The sequence below is a fragment of the Terrapene carolina genome, unplaced genomic scaffold (genome assembly GCF_002925995.2).
Source record: "Terrapene carolina triunguis isolate 2854851 unplaced genomic scaffold, T_m_triunguis-2.0 Scaffold202, whole genome shotgun sequence".
In the NCBI taxonomy this organism is placed as follows: domain Eukaryota; kingdom Metazoa; phylum Chordata; order Testudines; family Emydidae; genus Terrapene; species Terrapene triunguis.
The window spans coordinates 29662-38701 of NW_020664553.1; positions in this window are offsets into that span (position 1 = coordinate 29662).

The following is a 9040-nucleotide window of genomic DNA, read 5'->3' on the forward strand; positions in this document are numbered from 1 at the left end:
CCACTTTTTGCATTTTGTCTAAGCTCTTTGAGGATAAAATCTGTCTCTTCCTATGTGTCTGTATTCCCCCTTTCGACTGGGACTCTGGATGCTAGTGTAATACAAATAATACCACTCTCACAGGTTTTGTGCACAATAGTTAACCCCTCTTGGCACCTGCTCAGCCATTATCAGTTGACAATTTACTCTAGGCATCATGGTAGAAGCATGTCTTGAGAAGGATAGGGTACATAGATCTTGCAGATTAGTTGAGGTAGGATGTACCGGGCAGCATGGAAGTAAAAAAATGTTTGTGGGAGAAACGGACAACGAAGGCTAGTATCACTGGTGGAGCACAGGCCAGTTGGGGGGGGTAGGGGGGAGATGTGTTCTAGGAACATGCAAGCGGGGGGTTAAGTTGTGAAGCGTATTAAAGGTACGAACAAGAAATTTTATTTGATGTGGGGAAGAAAGGGGAGCCAGCAGAGGGGCTCAATTAACAACACGCTCAGGATGACAAGTCAGGAAAACTATTTTAGCAGCCATATTTGGAATAGTCAGAAAGGCACAAGGGGAAGAGGTAAGAGCTTGGACATGTTTTAGCAATATGGAAAGAGGGGAAAAAGGCTACATCTTAGAGGCGTTATGTAAGCAGCAGCAAGATTTGGGTAGCATTCACATTATTTAATACCAAATTTTGAAGGTTTAAAAGCATACACCCTGCAACCTTTAATTCCTACAAGTTCTCTGTCAGCACAGTCAATAAGGGAACGAAGTGAAAAGCTAAAGAAAGTGATAACAGTAAATATTAAAATTCAACCCAAGCAAAGAAAAGTGAGGCATTATGGCCATAGTTCCTTAAAAATGCTAAACAGTTCTCTTGTGTTATGGTGGTAGGAGGAGAATTTTTGAACAGATGCCTTTTTTCACCCTTCATCAGGATTAGAGGCATCTGCTATTTCTTCAAATCAGTTTAGAGAGCAAATCAGCTCTGTACTAATGAAGAGTGTAATTCAAATGCCAGCTAAAGCAGCAATTAAACAACAATTGAATATAATTTTTCTACCTCAAAAGCGCCACTGCATTATGCTCAAATTTTCAGGCACAGACTTCCTGGTGATTTGCAACATGATTTTAAACTATGAATCACAAATTTTAATGCTATGAACTACCTATAACCTCATTTTAAAAACCAACTAATTTGGGGAAAATATATAAAAACTGGAGGCACATATCATGCTTATTCCACCTGTTCAGCAACGTACTAAGAATCAGCTTGATAAGAGCTGATGATTGAAGTCAGGAAAATGAAATTTTTTTCCCAGCTCAGACATCACCCAAATTGATGACCAAAGCCAAGTCACTTAATTTTCTTTTTAAAGCCCAAAATTTTCCCATATATAAAATAGGAATGAAAATAATATGATATCCTAATTGTGCTTCCTCTTTTTGAGCCCTAAATACAGGTAGAGTGTTTACAGCAGGGGTCGGCAAACTTTTTGGCCGAAGGCCACATCTGAGAATAGAAATTGTATGGTGGGCCATGAATGCTCACAAAATTGGGGTTGGGGTGCGGGCTCCAGAGTGGGACTGGGGGATGATGAGTTCAGGGTGCGGGAGGGGGCTCCGGGCGGGGGCGGGGGGGTGGGGGGGGCGGGGGGGGATTAGGGGCTGGGGGGGGGGGTTGGGGCGCGGAGAGAGGCTCAGGGGTGCAGGCTCCGGCCAGCACTTACCTCAAGTGGCTCCCGGAAGCAGCGGCCATGTCCCCACTCCGGCTCCTATGCGGAGCCACGGCCAGGCGGCTCTGTGCGCTGCCACTGCAGCTCCCATTGGCTGCGGTTCCCGAACAATGGGAGCTGCGGGGGCGGCGCTTGGCGCGGGGGCAGTGTGCAAAGTGCAGCCCCCTGGCTGCCCCTACGTCTAGGAGCCGGAGCTGGGCCATGCCGCTGCTTCCGGAAGCAGCGTTGACCAGCCCTCGACCCTGCTCCCCGGCTGGAGCGCCGGAGCGGGACAAGCCCCAGACCCCGCTCCCTGCGGGCTGTAGTTTGCCCATCCCTAGTTTACAGGAAGCATCCTTAAGGTATAACAAAATGTTAATATTTACATTTTCAATGAAAGTAACAAACACACACACACTCATTTGTTTTTAATAAGTTACAACCTTTTTTGTCTTTCCTTTCCCTGTCCATTGTGTCTACCTCATTCTTGTTCCCTTTTCTACGTACCGCGTAGAAAGGCTGTCGTGTCTAGAGCAAATGCAATGTATTTTTGGAACATTATACGAAAACTGAAGTGTAAATTAAGTATGATGTTAATTCCGGTAGCACAGCTGGCCCGTAGGAAAGGATTCGAGTCCAATGTGGGTATTACCAATTCATATGTATGCTATTTACCTTAGCTGAAGAAGGCAAGAACATAAGGTAGTCTGTTGCTACAAGAGTAAACTATATTGGATTAAGTCTTCTTTTCTGCACTTAAAACATTAACCTCTTGGCACCAGTAGCCATAATGCCTTAGGTTACTACCAATACTGCCAAATCTCCCTCGTCCCCAGGAGATCATCACTCTACCTGTATTCATTTTTAAAAAGGTCCATCACTGTGGTATCCAAACGACTTCATGAGAAGTAAACAAGAATCTCTCTTCCAAAATTACTGGAAGAAACTAGCTTTACGTTTTGGGTTTTATTTAAACTATATAACTGAGGGGGTTGCTGATCTGTTTGTGAGGCATGTATGGCTATAGTCCTGCTTGGTTCCAGTCACACAAGCAAGACCCAAACTTATAACATAGCAAATTCACTACCAGGTGTAAGCCTGATACTTTAAGGGCAGATTTTGTAGTTTACAGAAGGCTTGCATAATGAACATCATCAAATTAAACATTTTCGATATTTAAAAAAATCAGGGTTTCTGTATTTCACACATGTGCCAGCAATGCCCCTCTGCCATGTACATTGGCCAAACCAGACAGTCTCTACGTAAAAGAATAAATGGACACAAATCAGACGTCAAGAATTAGAACATTCAAAAACCAACCAGAGAACACTTCAATCTCCCTGGTCACTCGATTACAGACCTAAAAGTCGCAATATTACAACAAAAAAACTTCAAAAACAGACTCCAAGAAGAGACTGCTGAATTGGAATTAATTTGCAAATTGGACACCATTAAATTAGGCTTGAATAAAGACTGGGAGTGGATGGGTCATTACACAACGTAAAACTATTTCCCCATGCTTATTTCTCTCCCCTACAGTTCCTCACATCTCCTTGTCAATTGCTGGAAATGGGCCATTGTGATTACCACTACAAAAAGTTCTTTTTCTCTCCTGCTGATAATAGCGCACCTTAATTGATCACTCTCCTTATAGTTGTATGGTAACACCCATTGTTTCATGTTCTGTGTGTGTATATATATCTTCCTACTGTATTTTCCACTACATGCATCCGATGAAGTGGGCTGTAGCCCACGAAAGCGTATGCTCAACTAAATTTGTTAGTCTCTAAGGTGCCACAAGTACTCCTGTTCTTTTTACACAAAGTAAGGATTCAAGTGTACTACTGTTAAATCCCCTGATCCATCCCTCAGCAAAATACTAACAGTTTTTACTATTGGTTGGCTATGGTTTGAGTAACAGTACACTTAACACCAGTACATACACACACACACAGCTATATATTCATGATACTTAGACCTTTTTTTTCCCCCTTGGAAAGCCAAATCTTCATTTAGGAGTCAAGTAAAACAATAGCATAATATACAATTAGCTTCATACTGTGTGGTAGGACTTACCTAAAAGCTGCCACTAATGGAGCATAAACTGAGTCTCCGTCATACACGTACAAATGGTCCCAACTGCATTCTGTAGCAAAGTGATTGAATCGAAGCCTTAGGATTGTATTTGGCCTAAACAAAAAACAAACCTTAAAATTAACCATATAAAAAACCCACAACGGACAGCGTCCCCAAACAACTGCCTTGATGTGAAGTTTCATTCCCAAAGTACCTCTAAAAAAATATATCAGTTATTCACCTTACAGTAACTGTGATTTCTCAAGATGTGTTGTCTATTTAGATTCCACTCTGTGCACCCCATGCGTGAGATTTGGGTAGCAGTGTCCACTGGGGCCACACCTGTGCCCAAGATATCCTTGCCGCCCCACCCCAGCCCCCCAAAGGCATTAAAGGCAGGCTGTTCCTATGCCAATACAGAATTCTGTAGTTAGAGGCCTCTAAAAGCGGGAAAGGAGGGTGGGTTATGATATCTTTGGTATCCATGATATCCACACATCTCAATTTCTGTAAGGTAAGTATTCAATTATTAGACAATGACTTGGAAAAAAAAATAGATTCCACTCTTGGTGACTAACAAACATTTATCTGTTTGCATGGAATTGGATAAATATGGTATAACAACATATACAGAACAGCATAAAATACTTAAACAATGACTAGAGAGGACAAAAGAGTAGTGTCTTGCAAAGGTGTGTACTGAGCTCCGAGTAGCTGCCCTATAAATTTCAGAAGTAGGGATGTTTTTGAAACAGGCAGCAGAGGCTGCCTGAGATCTAATGGGACCAGGTGACTAACTTGGCTAACCCATAGCAAGTCCTCATACAGTTGGACTCCCACTTAGATATTCTAAGAGAATAATGACTGACCCTTAACCATTTCTGCAAAGGCCACAAACAGTGTAAAAGTGTGTTCCTGAATGGTTTTGGCCTGTCAATATAAAAAGGCAGTGCCCTTACTATTACTACAAGTGTGTGAAACTCAGCTTTCCCCGGGGCTGAGTAAGGCTTGGGGAGGAAAACTGGGAGATGAACAGACTGGATCATATGGAACTCAAACAATTTTTGGAAGGAACTTGAAACGAGGTCTGATTGTGACACTATCCTTATGAAAACTATACAAGGAGGATCTGCCTTGTGGGCCTAAATCTTGCCTATCCTTTGAGCTGATGCAACGGCCACTCAAAAAAGCAGTCTTCACTGGAAGGTGGTACAGGGAACAAGCTGCTAAAGGCTCAAAGGGGGGGGAACCCCGTCAACCTTGCTAATCCTCTACTGAGGCACGAAGAGGAAGGGGGTTTCTAAATTGGGGAGAAATAAACATCTATGAGGACTTTCAGGAATCTGTCTCCTGCAGCTGTTCTCAAACTGTGGATTGTGACCCCAAAGTGGGTTGAGACCCCATTTTAATGGGGTCACCAAGGCTGGCTTAGATTTGCAGGGGCTCGGGGCCAAAGCCCGAGCCCCACTGCCAAGGGCCAAAGCCCAAGGGATTCAACCCTGGGTGGCGAGGCTCAGGTTACAGGCCCCCTGGTGGGGGCTCAGGCTTTGGCTTTGTCCCACCCTCCGTGACAGTGGGACTCAGGCGGGCTCAGGCTTCGATCCCCCCTCCTTGGGTCGTGTAGTAATTTCTTGTTGTCAGAAGGGGGTCGTGGTGCAGTGAAGTTTGAGAACCCCTGATCTACTGTGCGATGAGAAAACACAATGTGGCCCTGGATAGGAGGGTGGTGAAGTATTTTAAAGTTACATGCATTGAAATGGTAGTTGAGTCTGAATAAACATGGATCCCTTATCTCTTCCTTCTTGGAGCTGAGACATACAGGCCTAGGGAATGTGGATCAGCCTGGGAGTCATTTAAAGAATGGAAGGCCTCATCTGTCTTTGAATTAAGAAATTCATTGTCTTCAAAGAGAAAGCCCTCAATTGTAGGGCTGTCAAGCGATTAAAAAGATTAATCACGATTAATCACACGATCAATCGCACTGTTAAGCAATAATAGAATACCATTTATTTAAATATTTGTGGATGTTTTCTACATTTTCATATATATTGTATTCTGTGTTGTAATTGAAATCAAAGTGTACAGTACTCACTTTATATTTTTGATTACAAGTATTTGCACTGTAAAAAAAACAAAAGAAATAGTATTTTTCAATTCACCTAATACAAGTACTCTAATGCAATCTCTTTATCATGAAAGTTGAACTTACAAATGTAGAATTATGTACATTTAAAAATAAAACAATGTAAAATTTTAGAGCCTGCAAGTCCACTCAGTCCTACTTGTTCAGCCAATCACTCAGACAAACAAGTTTATTTACATTTGCAGGAGATCATGCTGCCCACTTCTTGTTTACAATGTCACCTGAAAGTGAGAACAGGCGTTCTTGTGGCACTATTGTAGCCAGCGTCGCAAGATATTTACGTGCCAGATGCGCTAAAGATTCACATGTCCCTTCATGCTTCAACCACCATTCCAGAAGACATGTGTCCATGCTGACGACGGGTTCTGCTCAATAACAATCCAAAGCAGTGCACACCAACATGTTCATTTTCATTATCTGAGTCAGATGCCACCAGCAGAAGGTTGATTTTCTTTTTTGGTGGTTCGGATTCTGTAGTTTCCGCATTGGAGTGTTGCTCTTTTAAAGACTTCTGAAAGCAAGCTCCATACCTTGTCCCTCTCAGATTTTGGAAGGCACTTCAGATTCTTAAACCTTGGGTCGAGTGCTGTAGGTATCTTTAGAAATCTCACATTGGTACCTTTCTTGCATTTTGTCAAATCTGCAGTGACAGTGTTCTTAAAATGAACAACATGTGCTGGGTTATCATCCAATACTGCTATAACATGAAATATATGGCAGAATGCGGATAAAACAGAGCAGGGGGACATACAATTCTGCCCCAAGGAGTTCAGTCAGAAATTTAATTAACACTTATTTTTTTAAATGAGCGTTATCAACATGGAAGCATGTCCTCTAGAATGGTGGCTGAAGCATGAAGAGGCATATGAATGTTTAGCATATCTGGCACGAAAATACCTTGCAATGCAGGCTACAAAAGTGCCATGTAAATGCCTGTTCTCACTTCCTGGTGACATTGTAAATAAGAAGAGGGCAGCATTATCTCCTGTAAATATAAACAAACTTGTTTGTCTTAGCGATTGGCTGAACAAGAAGTAGGACTGAGTGGACTTGTAGGCTCTGAAGTTTTACATTGTTTTGTTTTTGAGTGCAGTCATGTAACAAAACAAAAAAAAAAATCTACATTTGTAAATTGCACTTTCACTACAAAGAGATTGCACTAAAGTACTTGTATAAGGTGAATTGAAAAATACTATTTCTTTTGTTTATCATTTTTACAGTGCAAATATTTGTAAGCAAAATATACACTTTGATTTCAATTACAACACAAAATACAATATATATGAAAATGTAGAAAAACATCCAAAATATTTAATAAATTTCAACTGCTATTCTATTATTTAACAGTGCAGTTAAAACTGCAATTAATCACAAATAATTTTTTTAATTGGGATTATTTTTTTTTAATCGCGTGAATTAACTGAAATTAATCGACAGTCCTACTCAATTGTTATTTGGACCTCCATGGGAATCCCGAATGCTTGTAACCAGGATAATCTTCACATCTCAGATGTGACCGTGGTGAGTAACGCTGTATTAGAGGCATCTAGTGCAGCTCATAGAGAAGTACGAGATATCAGCTGCTCCTCATTTATTATAGATTTGAGCTCTTTCCTAGACTCTAGAGAAAGTGTGACTGTAAATTGAGACAGCTTGTTCCAGGGCAAGTAATTGTATTTTGCTAGCAGTTCTGGGTAATTAGTTTCTCACATCTAGAGACTGCCTAGTAAGTAGACTTTATTGCCCAAATAGACCCCACAAAGCGGGAGCTTTCTCCCTTTGTGTTGGTTTGGGAGGTCCTTGCTGTTTGAACTTCTCCTGGACAGCTGCTTCAAGAGATCCTGGCACTGGATGAGAACACAAGTACTCAAATCCCTTTGAAGGGTGGAATCTTTGCTGGAGTCTGCCACAAGTGCTTCGCAGGTTCCAACAGTTCCTGTTTTATAGGCATGGTGAGCCTACCAAACATGAAAAGGTAGGGAATGTTCAGCAGTCATATTTCCGGTCTGAATTTGTCTAGCTTCAACTTCCAGCTACTGGATCTTGTTATACACCTTTGTCTATAGACAGTCTATAGTAGACTCTAGAGCTCTCTTAACAGCACAGGATTCACTCCGAGCATGAGGTGAAGACAGACACCTGCACAGTTGATAGTTTTATAGAAACTTTTCAGAGTGGAACGATATTTCAGAATTGCATACTTTTACATTTGGCAAACCAGAGATAGCATAGACTATTTCTGTAAGGATGTGTACTTTGTTTTTGGCAGCATAATTCTCTACTATCTCCTTTCTGCCCAGCTTGAACCCCTCATTCACACTATCCTCAGATGCCAAGACTAAAATCAAGTGAGAAGGTGAAGCTGGAAGAGCTTTGTGTGCAGCTCAGCACTTCGATTAACACACGTTCATTTTGTGCATCTCTCAGCACCGAAGATGTGGTATGACTGAGGAAGAAGATTTCTAGCTCACTCCTCATAAAATATATGCTTTCCTGGGAAAGCAGCCGGATACATGCAAGGAAACGCTGCACATAAACTAAGATTAGCTATGTTGATATTTATCAGGGAATTGTGAATAGAACATTTTCTTTGGTAAAAATAAGTTAACGAGTAGAAAACTTTCGCCTAGTGATATGAGATTAAAGCTTGTTATAACAGAATTGCTGAGCTTTGGGGAATTTTAAGGAACATACCACAGAGACAAACACAGACATTTTCTATTATTTGAAATTCAAAACAGGGTGGAGTCAAATCTTCCTACAAAACCAATGGAACCCAAGTGTACAGAGAACATAGGTAAAAATTTATTCTTTGCTGTTTCAGGATCTTAGGGACCCTGATCCTGCAAGATGCTGAGTGACCTCAACTCCCAGGAATTTCAGCACAGGAGAAGTCACTCATTCCATCACAAAACCTAGTCTTTACTCAGAAACCTGCCCATTTAGCCTCTTTCCAGAGTTCCACAGTTCTGCTTCAACTTCACTTAAAGCTATGTCGTTTAATGCATGACAGCTGACAGTTCAAATGTTTAAAAACTAGACTGATTTTGCAGCTCTGGTGCCAGCACTCACCCACACACACACAAAAATCAAAAAAACACACATTTATGATGGTTAAACGACT